Raw genomic sequence first — 15777 nt, forward strand, 5'->3', positions numbered from 1 at the left:
CCCGGTCGAACCGTTCCGTAAGTACGCAGACTCTCTTTCTACTTGTTACGGATGTCTACTTTACGGTTCCAGAGTGGTCATCCCGTCCAAACTTCGTCCTTCCGTCCTTCAATTGCTTCATGAAGGACATTATATATGCATTGGAAATAACAAAATTACTGCATTTTCTGAGTAGATTGCGGGCCCCCTAATTTGCGGACCCTGTGCGATCGCACGGTTTGCACACCCCAAAGACCGGCACTGATGGGCATTGGCTTACTGTCACTATTATCGCAAATCACTCGGCCGACATTTCTGAATTAGCCCTCCCCTAAATTTTTTTCTGGGTGCGCTACTGGTGGGCACATTCAATTTCAAAGCTTGCAATGACAACAACTTCGGTGCTCTTTCGAAAATATGTTCTATTGACGAAATTGAATAAGTATGTAATTCACCAGCAGCATAGAGTAAACCTACACAATCTTGCTAGCGCACAACCGATTATTACACTATTTGCTACAGGATATTTTCTGCGTGCAAGTAGCCTAAATGTGCATAAAAATGGGATTGTTAAATACTAAGAGAAAAAATGGGACTTTATATTATGAAGGAAACTAAACCAAACCATCAGCAATAAAAAGCTTCCCAGCTGCAGGTTTTTGGTAGAGGATGATTTATGATCTCTTAAGAATATTACGGTAACTAAGGGTCAAGCGTTGTCACATACTGTCAAAATGTAGGCTACATTGACTGTTGATTTCACACAGTAGGCCTAAGTAGCTTATACGTTCGGTAAAATAAATATGAAAATACAAATCAAAAGCATATCGGTTCGACTAGTTAAAAAAATATTTTGATTAGAGTCTCATTCCACATCAGACAGCCATTGATTCAGATAAAGTTACTTTCGGGTAAGAACATTATTAGGCTACTTATTAGGAACATTAAGATTAAAACTGGTACCAGCGAATATAATACAAACGGTGCCTTTGGAAATTTGGATTCAAAACCACCAACTTGAAGATATAAAGTATATTTACTAGCCTAGAGTTCAAAATTACATCGACCTCCAGTCATTAGTATAAGTTCACACGTTGGAATGGTCTGTGTATATAGATAGCAAAAATTCCAGCCAAGCGTGTAATAATCGCCCTACAACGGAAGTAGGTTGAGTGAAGGTAAATGGCCATGCTGTTATAATGGAGCTTGGAGCAGGTCTACTTTGGATTAGCCGTGAGAAGTTGTATGGCATTGAAGTTAAAAAGATTATTAGGTCAAAAATATTAAGAACCTAAGGAGGGATGAGTATAATGATTCAGAATATAGGCCTACTTGCCGTTCACTGTATGTTCCAGGACAAAGAGACACGCTCTAAGATGAATCATTGACGATATCATTGAAAACGGAATAACACATCAACATTGTAACAAATGTAATTGCATGGAGTATATCACTCAGTGCAGACATGTCGGTGTGGTGATTACAATTGAAAGAGCTACAACAGAGTCCATTTGATGAGCCCAGCAGCACAAGAAAATAGTGTCAAGTTAAAACCCAAAAAGCAAAGTTCTCTTTTTTTTTTTCGTTCCGTCCGCTTTGGCGTAACATTCCGTCCGCTTTGGCGTAATTAAACGTAACATTTTCTCGTTTATGTAGCTGAAAAACTGACAGGAGTCCTTAATGTGCCTCGTCTACCTATAGAAGTTAATGATGAATACTTTGAAAAGGATCTTAACTAATGATAGTGGTAAAAAAAACATTTCTGAGGAAAAATATATAGTAAAACAAGAAAATCAAGCTTATAATCTTTTGATTAACGCATGTTTAGTGGTTGTGAGCAAGTAAATAGGAAGCCAGTTTTTGTGTCCACCTTCGTGATCAAGTGTATTCCCAAGAAACATCCGCATATATTCAATGGATTATGCGTGCAGGTGTTCTCACCATTCGGGTGCGTAGCTTAAGATTGCAGAAAAGATCGGAAAAGAAAGGGGCGAGATTCGTGAGAAAGATGATGGATCCGATCAGGAAATGTAAAAAGTGTCTTCTGTCTTTAGTCTAATCCAAATAGAATTCTAAAAACAATGAGTTGTTTAATTAAATGAAAAGCAAAATAAATCGACCCCTTTGATAGACGTGTCCTTTAAAGCCAATCCTGACAATTCAATTTTTTCATGTGACGCATAAAATAAACAGTGAACTGTGCCAAATCGGTGTAAATTAAACTTCTTTCCGATGCTTTCCTCTCAGTTTTAAGACACTGGTTATCAAACGTGCTGTGTGAAGACCTCTTGAGATGGAGTTGGATTAAGCATTCCTTATTGCATCATCATTTGATCAAATTGTCACTACAATGCGGTGCAGCAGTGTGCTTAACAGCAGACACAATGTTTTAATTCAGTTGCATGAGTCTTCTGATTGATCCACACAAACAAATGCATTCATAATTATCAAGTTATCAGTAGCAGCATGTTCACATAGTACGTACTGACAAACAGCAACATATTCATGGCGTATAAGATACACGCTAACACACATAAACATGATAATGGAGAGAGCTAATTAATAACAGGCGCTCGCCTATCATTCATTATACATCAACTAAACAACATGAAGTGTTCGTGAAGAATCATAACATATCATTGCGATGGGCCGCCCAATCGCTTCATTGCTATTTACGTTGATTCAACGTCTGCAGACATTGAACCAATGTTAAAAACGACTGATTTGTTGTCTCATACCCATGTTTCAGTGCTTCCGAATTGGCTTCAACTCTCAAATCAAGACTTACTGTTTTGCAGTAAAATGGAAAAGAAAAATAATTGAAAGTATATTCGTGAGTAAAACTTAATTCGTATCAAAACAATATCACACATTGACAGAGTTCATCATCAACCAATTTTGATTTATACAGGCCGTGATTTTAATCCTCATGTTGAGGGTGTAGCCTCATAGTTGTTAGTTAACAATGAAAACTATCAACTCTGCATGATACATCCACATAATTCGTAGCCAAAATAACACTAGTCGAAAACAATCTGCACAATCTAATGAAGAATTGAGAAAAAACATTGACAAAAAAAAAACAAGGTAAAATTACCAAATTATTTTCCAAATTCAAGCCTTAAAGCAGCCGGCGGCCATCGCCGCTAAGTAGTGCTTGAATGACCGTCTGTGCTACCTCCTCCGTCGGCCAAGTTTGGCCGCCGGTTTCTTCCAGCCAATTATTTAATTTCGCAATAGAATGATCGTGGATTAAATGTCGAAAATATGTAGTATCAAAGAGTGACGCAGAATTAGGTCAGCGCATCATAGTCCCTACTGTTGTATTGAATATATTCAGCTGCGATCACCAGCGCTGTAAGTCTTGTTTGCAATTCCCGATGTTTCAATAACGAAGTGTTAATCCGAAGTGCTAATTTACAGTACATCGGCTGGCAATATTGTCGTTTTTATATCGATTCAATGTTGTCGGACATTGAATCGTTGTTAAAAAAGAGAACTAGGTTAGTTGACATCCGTGGGTAAAACACGTGTCTTCATAGTTAAGAACGCTTCGTCGTTCGTGACTTCACACCCTCAATGGTGACATCATAACGGAATAAATGGTCAGGTTTTAAAGGCGGTATGCAGTTGAAACAATTTAATGAGCTGCGAGCAGTGAAAACAATTTGGGGTCGTTAGATGGTCCCGCAATACCGGATTACAATCCCGATAAAGCATTTAATGCGTGGTACAACGATTCTATTGCAGGACGTCGCCCACGCTTCAACAACGCTAAGTGATCATTTTAACATTGTTGCAAGTTTAATGCTATTTACTTGTGCTATCGTTATTGTATTTTGGCCTCCAAGCACGCAGATTTTGGCCGCCGAGAAGGAGCTCTCGATAGGCACGAAAAAAACACGAGTTTTAAGGCCTGCAAATTGCACAGAAAAATTTTAAGTGTAGGATGAAATTCAATAATATGTAACATTTATGAAGTACCGGTATTTTCTGTGTGCTCAGTAAGTTTTGGCCCTTTTTATGATCCACACGAACTGGTCTTGCAGCTCATCAGCGGGTCATTGAGAAACACTGTCATATTTTATCGTATCAATAGAGTAATTGCTTAGTTGAGAAAGCATTGAAGTGTATAAAATGAAATTATTTAATCAAAGCTGTAAGTAATTCCCTTGCTTACATCATTGAAACAATTATAGCATTGCTGAATTCTTGGGCAAAAAATAAATTCGATGCATTAAGGGTTTAATATATGTGATAGTTGAGCGATTTAATTAAATTGCTTGGATAAAGGTGCTTGGTATACTCTGCATTGTCGTAAACTGGATTCTATTATTATATATTTGTGTTTGGCAAAATCACATTATAGGAGTGAGTGGTAATAATATAAGTGTTTCAATCATGCTTGAAGTACGTTAAAAACATAAGACCGCAAGCATCATAATGATCTCTAAGCATGACTAGGAGCCCCATCCCATCTGACGTGATGTCTCTCTGAATCATCCATTGTAAGGCTTGTGATGCGGACTTCAACAGCTTGAAATTTTTCCAACTTAGGAGGAATTCGAGAAAGTTTGTATGAAACAGTATCTCCTGGTAATGGTACGTATTCACTCTCAATGTCCGACACATGCATAAAAACCATTTCTGATGAACTTCCATCTGTTGGCTGTATAAACCCATGCCCTTTCGAACGAGAGAAAAATTTGCATTCTCCATGATGAACAGGGCCTTCTGTTGCCCTTCGACTTGCTGAGAAGGTTCTGTTCCGACGAGTTACCATTGGACTAGGCACTAAAAATCGATGCTCAGAAGTTGGAGACTGGGTAGGAGTGACGTAAGGCAAATCCCCATCACCATGTGATAGCCTTGGCCTATTGTGGATTGCCTTCACAGGACTTCTATGCCGAGTATGTCCAGCCTTATTTGGTAATTCAGCCATATCAAATGAAAGAAGGCAAAATCCTAAAAAATTCTAAACATAGGCAATATTTCAAATAAAAAATATGCTTTCACACAGCGATTGAATAAACACCTTTTTTATAAAAAAGATTCAAAGTAAACACAACTAACTTATAATATATTATTCTATTTAAATAACTTATTCTATTTGAATAAGGTTTAAGGAATTAAATAATACGTATAATGTAGTGTGGTTTTAAAATTTTAAAGTTTATGAAGCTGCTCTGAAAAATTCTATGGATTTCTTGGACTTAACTTTTGGTTTCTGTTTTTGCGCTATCTTATGGCTGCAGCAGACCTTGAGCTAGGAAAATTAAAATCAAGAAAGCAGCAGTACACTTATTCAGGATGCAGTTTGTTACAAGTAAAAATCTGTCAAGTGGAAAGTACAGTTTAGAGAAAACAGCTTGGAATGAGTTATTAAAATTGAAAATCAACAGGATTAAGACAACCAGGAGAGGAAAGAAAGCAGGAAAGTGTTTCAGAAGACCAATTTCAGTTGTATGTACAAAGTCATCTGGTAGGCCTATAAATTTTCATCGAAAACAAAGTAACTTGAACTTAACTAATCTAATTCCAGTCCAACGTTTTCCCACTTCTAGTAAATTTCACTCTCCCTTAATTATTGGATGTTTAAATATAAGATCAATCAATAATAAATCACTTTCCTTAACTGACTTTATTTTTGACTCCAAAATTGATGTGTGTGCCCTAACTGAAACTTGGTTAGGAAGTTCAATTGATGGTCATGTGTTAAGTAACATCACTGCTAAAGGTTATGACATTTTGCATGTTCCCAGATCTCAAGGAAAGCGTGGTGGTGGTGGTGTAGGTTTCTTATACAATGTCTCTGCCAAACTTGACAAGAGTAAAATTTTTGCTAGCTATCAGTTTTCTCAGTTTGAACATATGGAATGTATTTCAAAGCATGGTAATATTCCAGTATTAATTTGTGTAATTTATCGACCTCCTCCCTCCATAAAGAATGGATTTAAAACAAGCATATTTTTTAATGAGTGGTTTAACTATTTGGAACAATTGTCTTTATGTAATAATGAAATTATTGTTACTGGAGATATAAATTTGCATCTTGATAATATTGGTTCAGAACTTCAGTGGATGTTGTGCATTTTAACAATATTTCATCTACATTTGGTTTGAAACAATTGATCAATGATCCAACTCATGCAAAAGGTCACACACTAGATTTCATGTTAGTGCGTTGTCATACAAACATTGTTGTTGATAAACCACTAGTCATTGATCCATGTCTGACCAATTTTCAGGGTATTTTCTCTTCTGACCATTTTGCATTAATATTAAAAACAAATCTATACAAACCACCTCGTCCCAAGAAGGAAGTAAAATTTCGCAAATGGAAGAACATTATTGATAAAGATTTTGCTTCTGATGTCTATCTTGCTTTTCAATCTTTAAAATTGAACTGTTCTTGTGAAAAACTTGTAAAATTGTATAATTCAACTCTTAAATCTATTTCTAATGATCATGCTCCCATCTGCTCCCAATTGCTCACACTCAGAACAAAATCTCTCTGGTTTACTATGGAACTCAAGAAAGAAAAACAAATTCGAAAAAAGCTTGAACACAAATGGAGAAAAACTAAATTATCTATTCATCGAGATATTTACAAAAAACAATGCAAATATGTGAACATGTTAGTACTTAAGGCCAAGAAAAATTACTATCTTAAGCAAATCAGTGAAAGCAAAACTCCAAAACAATTCTTCAAATTTTCTAAAACATTGATGGGCAAAGATAACAGAAGTGTTCATCCAACTGGAAAGTCTGCTCAAGAAATTGCTGAATCATTTAACCAATACTTTTCAAACAAAATTAGTTTAATTAGGAATACTCTTCCATGTCTTCACCATATAACTGGAGGAACTCAGTCAGCAGATCCTTGTAACCATATTCACATTGATTTTTCATTTTCTAGTTTTCTTGAAACAGACAAGACTGAAATTCTTAACATTTTAACTGCATTATCATCTGCATCTTGTGAACTAGATCCAGTACCTTCATGGCTCCTCAAAAAGCATTCATCATCTTTTCTGTCTATTCTGACCACCATCGTAAACAAATCCTTGACAAGTGGTCTTGTTCCCCCAAAACTTAAACATGCCATTGTGCGTCCACACTTAAAAAAGCCTAGTCTAGACAAAGAAGAGTTCAAGAACTATCGCCCTGTGTCCAATCTATCTTTTGTGTCAAAAATATTGGAAAAAGTAGTTGGCAGACAGTTAAATGATTTCTTAAACGTGCAAAATTTATTTGATATCAATCAATCTGCTTATCGTCAACATCACTCCACAGAAACAGCTTTACTAAAAATCCATAATGATATTGCTACCGTACTTGACTGTAATCACAGCGTTGTTCTACTTTCTCTTGATCTTTCAGCTGCTTTTGATACCATTGATCACAAAATTCTTCTAAATCGTCTCAAATCAGATTTTGGCATTACAGGAATGGCACTTGACTGGTTCTCTTCTTATCTTTATGATCGAACTCAATCTGTAGCAATTGAAAACTCAATGTCTTCTGCAACATTCCTTTCTTCTGGAGTTGCTCAGGGTTCTGTTCTCGGCCCTGTCCTGTTTTGCCTCTATATAAAACCTCTGTTTGACATCATAAAGCGACATGGGCTTTCATACCACTCATATGCTGATGATATACAATTGTATTTGCGTGTTACTGATGAAGATTCATTGTGTTGTATTAAGTCAAAATTCCAAAAATGTATGGTTGATATCTCAAATTGGATGTCTTATAATATGTTGAAACTGAATCAAGAAAAATGTGAGTTTATTGTATTTTCTCCGAAACGGTGTATTTCAAAGTTTAATGACATGACCCTTACCCTGAGTAATATCAATCTTTCTTCTTCTAACTCAATTAAATTGCTTGGTGTAACATTAAATCAACATTTGTGTTTAGAAAACTTTGTCAGTTCCACTGTTAAATCTTGCTTTTTTCATCTTAGAAATATTGGTTCCATCAGACAGTTTATTAATGTTGATGCTTGTAAAACTTTAACTCATGCACTTGTGACGTCCAGGCTTGATTATTCAAATTCATTGTTAAATAACATTCCATATTGTACTATTTTGCGTCTTCAAAGAGTTCAGAATGCTGCTGCTCGGCTAATTACTTTAACACGTCAACGTGAGCATATCACTCCTATACTAAAATCCCTGCATTGGCTTCCAGTATTGTATCATATTCGCTTCAAAATATGTCTATTAATTTATAAAGTTTTCCATGGTTTTGCTCCGAACTATCTAGACACTTTGCTTGTTCATTATAAACCTGCCAGAACTTTGCGTTCTCAACATCAATTGCTCTTGTGCAACCCTTCATATAAGACACAGTATGGAAATCGTACCTTCCCAGTTGTTGCTGCCAGTTGCTGGAACTGTTTGCCTATTTGTGTGAAAGAAGCAGAAAATTTAAATGAATTCAAAACTCGCTTGAAAACGTTCTACTTCAATGAACATTATGACTGAAATTACCGTATTAATTATCACCATTGTCATGTACAGCGCCCAGGAGCATAGTTTGACTGTGGATGTGGCGCTTTATAAATATTGTTATTATTATTATTATATAAATATGAGATTATTTTTTGGTGAAGTGATAAAGCTCAATACGGAAAACAAAAAACAATAAACAACAAAATTCTTTCGGATGCGACTCCACAACCATTGTTGTTACACCGTGATGAAAACATTGATACCAGAGCAAAAATATTCTTGCAAAAGCCCTGGTCACACCTATCAGACAAAACAAATGTTTGTTATCAATGTTTGCTTATTGCTGACATATTTCAAAACAAACAACAGCTGTATGCAATTTATTTTCTTATTTGTGTAAGGCAAGCATGTTGTTTTGTTTTGAGATGGCAGCTGTCACCTAATAGTCGTCATACTTTTGTACATTTTTGTATCATATTGAATACTTGAAGTTTTCCACCATTGGCCTGTTGAGTCTGCACAAAACAAACTGATTTTGCTTCATAGTAGTACCCCTACCATCAGGGCCGTGTTAACCGCCCCCCTATCAAAGGGGGGCATGGTTGACTATGGGCCCACTCATTTTAGTCTGTTTAATATTTTTTGACTGCTTAAAAATAGAAAAGCTGCTACAGAAGCTCAATATTCAATAGCTTAAATCATGCAAAGCCATAATTACTGATTCCTAAACCCCTGACTGTGGGCTCATCTTTGCCTAAGGGCCCACTCATATTTAGTTAGTTCAGCGTTTTTCGGGTTGCAATTTTACATGTACCAGGGCAACATTTAATACATAATTTTTTTCCATGTTGTAAAATTTTCTAGCTTGCTTCACTCAGCCATATTTTATTCACTCAGCCATATTTTATTCACCTAGCCGACAAAATTGGGCATGCATAAGGGGGTAAAAAGTTTTTTGTGTCTCACAAAAACTAACAAAATGATGTATAACAAAATACGGTAATATTCCAAAGCGAACACTGCACATTGAAATAGCCTAGGTAGTTAATTAACAATTAAATAGACAAATTTTATTTTAACGTAGAGATAGATTATGAAGTTAAATGTGCAGTGAAAATGCTCTGAATGAAACGAAGGTCAGAACACCTCAAATAAATTTTCAAAGTTCTAGATTGCTGAAAGGCTGCACCACACTGGGCTATAACCTATAAACTTCCAAGAAATAAATTATGAATTCTTTCTGTGGTCGTGAATGAAATTTTTTTGAAATGATAAGCAAACTTAAATTATAATATAAACCAAACCTTCTACCCCAATCTAATTATTATTTGATAAATTTGGTTGATACATACCATGGGGTGCAACCTAATTTGTACCCTGAAAAGATCGAGAGAAAAAATACCACAAAGCCGAAGTCGCTGATTGCAACAAAGCCAAAGTCGCTAATCGGAGTTTCCACAAACATTTTAAAGTTAAGGTTAAGCGGAAACTTCAATCCGTGTGCTATTTTGGCTTTTTTAATTTTTTTTTCGATTTTTTCAGGGTACGAAATGAGGGTACGAATTAGGTTGCATCCCATACCAAGGGTGCATCTTAATAAAAAAAAACAACATTGTTCTTAAAAATGCCTCAAAAGTGACCAAAACAAGATTATATTTGTCAAAAATGTCTGGGGGTAAACCCCTTTTGATTTTTCTCAACTTTTTTTTATATCCGCTACTGCATTGTCGGCATAGCCTTTTAAGCCTAACTATTTTTATAGACCTAGAAAATCTTAAGAAAACTTGATTGATTGACACAACCTGTCTGGCGTCTACCACACTCTTTCAATATCTAGGCTAGGGTTGTCAAAGGTTAATATAAAAAAGAGCCAAGCTTATGCAAAAAGTAGCCCCATTTTTTGGGGGGTTTTAAAATGGAGCCCAAGCAAAGAGATAGGCTATTATAATAAATTCTTCCAGAGAGCTAAATCATCAGTCCCAAATTATAAGTGATTTTCCACCTCTTTATCTTTCAGACAGATTCGCAACCATGCATTCACTCAACTGTTTGTTAAAATAACTACAAACAAGCACCCAAACACAAAAAATGGTTTAATTGCTTTTCGTGATGAGCTAACGCATCAAGAGTGTTCCCCTCAAGACTAGGCCCACCATATTTTTATCGCCTAAAAAAAGGATACGTTTCAATAGCGAGTAAAATACAAGTAGAATGTTACGTATGAAGAATTTTTTACATCCTTTTGGATAATTGTAGACCTATGCAGCAAAAGTTACAGCAAGAAAACATACAAGTTTGTTGTTTCTCGGAAGCCGATTTGTTAGATTTGTGTGACAAAATGAAAATATGATAATGTCATAAAAGTGTGACAATTCAGACAGCATCTGCAGGTAGCCAATAGCCATGCCTTAACTTTTTTCAGAAAAAAAGATCAGCTTTAACGAAATCATAACATTACTTGCACAAAATCAGGGATATCTATAACTACGGGATTGGAAACTCTATCCAGTGCTATATATACATCAGTAGGGTCCTCAGATCACATTACTATGACTACAGAAAGATTAACAAAATCAAATACCGACTAAAAGATATAGGCTGCAAAATTCGATTTTACAATAATACAAAATGTACACTCACATTAAAACTTCATTGATGTATAATTAAAAGTACATTTACTCTGCTAGAAAAAAAACGATGAATCCAAAAAATGACTGAATACAACGAGTCCAAAAACCGCCTACTGTTGTTCTTTAGCATTTTGCATACTGCAAATCGGATCAAAAGTAAACGAGGAGTGTTCAGCAAGCAGTGAAAATATGCTGTTGTATTTGTTCACAGACCAATCCAGTGCGAAACTAATACATTTATGATGTCATCAGAATTAAAACCAATAGTCATTCTGGAAATTTTTTAAGTAGCAAAAAAAAATACAACATGACTGCATTAATGGAATACAAACAAATAAACAAACCAGGCAAGCGTAGACCTTACAATTTACAGCAGGTGAACTGATTGTTACACTTTTGGTTGTTCGTTTAGCCTACTACTTGCTGCCCTTCGAGGTCAATTTATGTGATTATTTATCACTGCAGCGCACAATAAAAAGTGACCCTACTGGTGTATAAAATGCTTTTCAGTTCCACAGAGTTTCCAATCCCGTAGTTATAGATATACCTGCACGAAATATAATTGAAGTTGTATACAGCTGCTACCTGTTAATGAGATGAAAGGACAGACTCAACTAAAAGGCTGTCTCTTTCCTTGTACAATTGTGGCTGCATCATAGATTAAAGTCATTCTACATTTGCACTCACATGAGTAATGTAACTTGTATGTATCTATGCCACGATTTATTTTGAAATAGGCTACATGTCATGCATAGTGCACTTTGGATTATTTTTCAATTTGCTTCACTTGACAAATTAGCCAAACTATTAAGCTGGTAGGCCTAATCAGCAACGTTTACAAGCACTGAATCAACATAAAAAATAGATCTGGGTAAAATAATAACTTATTGTAAAAGTGTGAGAATCTCAAAATGTAAATATACCAAACTCTTTTGCAAGTTTTTGCATTTTTTAATGTTTTATTTCTTTGTGATTTACTCTATTTTTTAATTTTCTTATTTTTTTTTTAATTTGTCCAATTTTTCATTTTCATTAATTGGTTGATCAGATCTGGTCAATGAGGAAATTTCCTTCACAAGTGGATTTGCAGTTCCACTCGCACTCATCGCTGACCATTATTTGGCTTTTAAGACAATAGCAAAGCTATGTAGTATGTTTCAATGAACATCTAAGATTGTTTAGAACAGCAGATCAAATAGTATGTCAATGTTTTTTTGAAAATCTATAGGCTAAATCAGAATGTTGCATTGGTACAGAAATGGTTGGAAATTGCGAAAAAGTCACATAAGAATGAAATCTTGTTGAAAATATGAGCAAGAAAACTGAAAATGTAAAAAAAGGGGACATTTGAGCAGTTTAGGGTGTCCGCGGAGGACAATTTATTTTTCTTCAAAAAAGAGGACAAATCCTTTTAAAAGAGGACATATGGTAGCCCTACTCAAGACCATCAACAGTTTTGATAACCCACCAAGGTCAATCAACATAACAACTATCTTTTTTTTATTTTTACTCATATAAATTAAAAAAAAACTCACTTCCGTAGCTTTTTTTTCTTATCGTTCTATATTTGCAAAAACTTTAGGTGTTGCGACCATGCCATATATTAAACTGATTGTCCTGCTTTGGTATCATGCACGTTATATCGTCGGTGTTTTGTCGCTTCTACCTTTTTGTAGATCACTGCTATGTTTGACATATACTGTTTTTCGTTGTGAAGGTCACAACTAAGAACAAACTGAACTGAACTGATGTCGATTGTCGATGATTGTCGACTGCATTTTCATGGAAAGCTGGATCACTTAGGTTGCCAGAGTTGCCAGATATTAAGGCTTAAACAGTCACATTTTTGAAAATTGGCATATTTTTTTCGAAATTGGTAACCCTGCCTGACCAGAGCCTCCTAAAAGGCTGCTCCTTAATTAAATAACTACAAATCAGGTAAAAATCCTAAACATGATACAATTTTTACATAAAAAGTTATATTGTATTTAAAAAAAAAGTAGCCCAATGGGCGCCAGCCAAAAAAAGCGCGCCCAACGCAAATTTTTGGCGCCTGAAGAAATCAAAAGTAGCCCAATTAGGCGTAAAAATGCCCAATCTGGCAACTCTAATCTAGGCTTGCATGTCCAAAGTTGCCAGACTATGAAAAGGTCTTAAAGCCAAAATAGCACAAAACAAAGGCCAAAACAGAGAAAACATTAGATAAAAAAGGCCAAATGAATATTTACCTGTTTTTACTTATTTTTTAATTTGTATCAGACAAGGTTGTCCATATTAATAAAAAATAATTAAAAATAATAAAATAATGAATTAAAAATTATTAAAAATAATAATATATGCATATGTTGAGAATTAAAATAAAGTTCAACCAGCCTCATGTTTAAAAAAAATATATATTTCGCTACATAGTAATTTATCTAATGTTTTCTCTGTTTTGGCCTTTGTTTTGTGTTATTTAGGATTTAAGACCTTTTCATAGTCTGGCAACTCTGGACATACAAGCCTAGATTAGGGTTGCCAGTTTGGGCGTTATAACGCCTAATTGGGCTACTTTTGATTTCTTCAGGCGCCAAAAATTTGCGTTGGGCGCGCTTTTTTTGGCTGGGGCCCATTGGGCTACTTTTTTTTTTTAATAAAAATATATATTCTTTTTAAACATGAGGCTGGTTGAACTTTATTTTAATTCTCAACTTATTTCGATGTGATCAAGTCAACCGCTTCTTGCTGACAGCGTGCCAGGGCTAGGTCTCGGTGTCTCAGATGACATTCACTTTATATACATATGTTTAACAAATTTACTTACATTTTATTGAGTTATGGAAGAACTTCTTCTGAACAGTTGGTTTCTTCATTTTCTGATGAAATAAACAAATTCTCACTGTTGTGCAATTCAATCATATTTGGAGTAGCCTACACTTGAAGTCTTTGCAACACATTTTTTAATCCAATAGGTGAGAACGAATTCTTATGATAGCTTCCAATAGTTGAATTGGTGTTCTGTTTGTAGGCTTTGTTTTTACAGCAGTAACTAGTGAAAATATTCAATCAAAAAGTGAACACGTTACGTTTCTGTATAGCCTACCTAGTACCTAGTCAAAATAATGTGAATTGTTTATCGATATTTTATGACTTTTAGCGGATTTTAATAGCCTAAATTGTAGCAAAAATAATTCTGAAAGTAGCCCGAAAAATAACAAGTATAAAAGGACTGTAGCAGATGAGTTTTAATCCACTACAGTGGTGACATCTGACACCACTGGCTGGCTTAGAGTGTAAGCGCAGTCTGACTCGACTCCCAAGTCACACTACGAGTATCAAACAAGTATCTTCTTCTTCAATTGCCTTGCCTGAGCCAAGCATCGACGGCCTCAGATAAATAATTGGACCAAATATTCCTAACTTATTATATGTTGCATGGATGATTGTTTCTGTCTTGTCGTTAAGTTGTTTCATATGAGTTTGTCTTTGTCTACCAGATGCCCACTTTCCAAAAATTTTACCAGTTAAAGAGAGATGCTCTAGTTTTTGCTTTCTTATTACATGACCGAGAAATTTATATTGTCTAGCTTTCATACATTTTAACAGAGATCTGGTTTGGTTCACATGGTGTAAAATTTCTTTATTTGTCTTCTTTGCAAGCCATGAAATACGTTGCATTCTACGAAAGCACCACATTTCGAAAGCATTAATTTTTTCAGCCATTTTTGTTGAGATATTCTGATTACGGTATATTCCAGGTTTCAGAGTTGTAATGTAAAACAGCATAATTAAAGCATTTTAAAACTCTAGACCTTGTCTTAAAGGAGATATTTTATTGCAAAAATTGGTTTCATTTGTTGGAAGCTTGCTTTTGCTTGGGCTATTCTTATGTTGAGCTGTCCTGTTGCATCCCAATTCACCATAGTACGGTACCGAGTACCGTATTTAGGCTACTTAATTGTAGGCTAAGCCGCGCTTGATTGTAAGCCACCTTTGATTGTAAGCCGCATGTAATAGTGTTAAAAATTTAATGTAAGCCGCCCTTGAATGTAAGCCGCAAATACTGTTTACACGCAAAGCTGAAACTGTTTACTGTTAAGTACCATAAATAAAACTGACAACTCCTTTTTTTCTTTCGAATGCACGTCATAAATGCATAGACCTTTCCCGCAGCCAACCAATGAAGCGTGACGATGAAAACAAGCCACTTCAATAACTGAAATCGTTGCAGTGAAGCACAGTTTTTGAACGTTTTGATCGAACCATCGCTCATTTTAATCGTACATTTTGTACTAAAAGTACTTTTTTGACTGAGTATTACATTTAAGTTATTTATTTTCAGAAAAAAATTGAATTTACTACAGGGCCTTAGCCCATGGGCCTAACTACCGCCGTCACAGCGCTATAGCCTACTGCACAGGACCACTAAACGAAAGCACCTCGCATTGATAAATTTTATTTCAAAAATATTTGAGTAAACAACTAAAGTAGGTAGCCTAAACGTGTTATCATCTCATTTAGAATCTACACTTATGTTTTTTTCGTGCAGCATTTCCGTTTATTAATTGACGCTTTTGTCCTAGCTTACCCTATAGTTCAGGCCCTTAGGGGAATCTTTAGGCTAAACGTGTTACACGTTGTTTTTTTGCATATTTTTGCTATTGATCAACCCAACTTTGATTTTAGTGGGTGCCGCAACTTTTTGGGTCACGTGATCACCCCCAAATCGGGGA

General features: G+C 35.4%; 1 pseudogene across 1 annotated transcript; it reads right to left on the reverse strand.

Annotated features, from left to right (window-relative positions):
* Positions 1-395: 395 nt before the first annotated feature.
* LOC145782213 (calcium-regulated heat-stable protein 1 pseudogene) lies at positions 396-13960 on the reverse strand (annotated as a pseudogene). Its single transcript, XR_014290820.1, has 2 exons — positions 13869-13960; positions 396-4954 (listed from the first exon to the last, which is right to left on the reverse strand). The product of XR_014290820.1 is annotated as a calcium-regulated heat-stable protein 1 pseudogene (transcript).
* Positions 13961-15777: the final 1817 nt, after the last annotated feature.

This window comes from Aplidium turbinatum, chromosome 13, assembly GCF_918807975.1.
Source record: "Aplidium turbinatum chromosome 13, kaAplTurb1.1, whole genome shotgun sequence".
NCBI classification, from domain to species: Eukaryota; Metazoa; Chordata; class Ascidiacea; order Aplousobranchia; family Polyclinidae; genus Aplidium; species Aplidium turbinatum.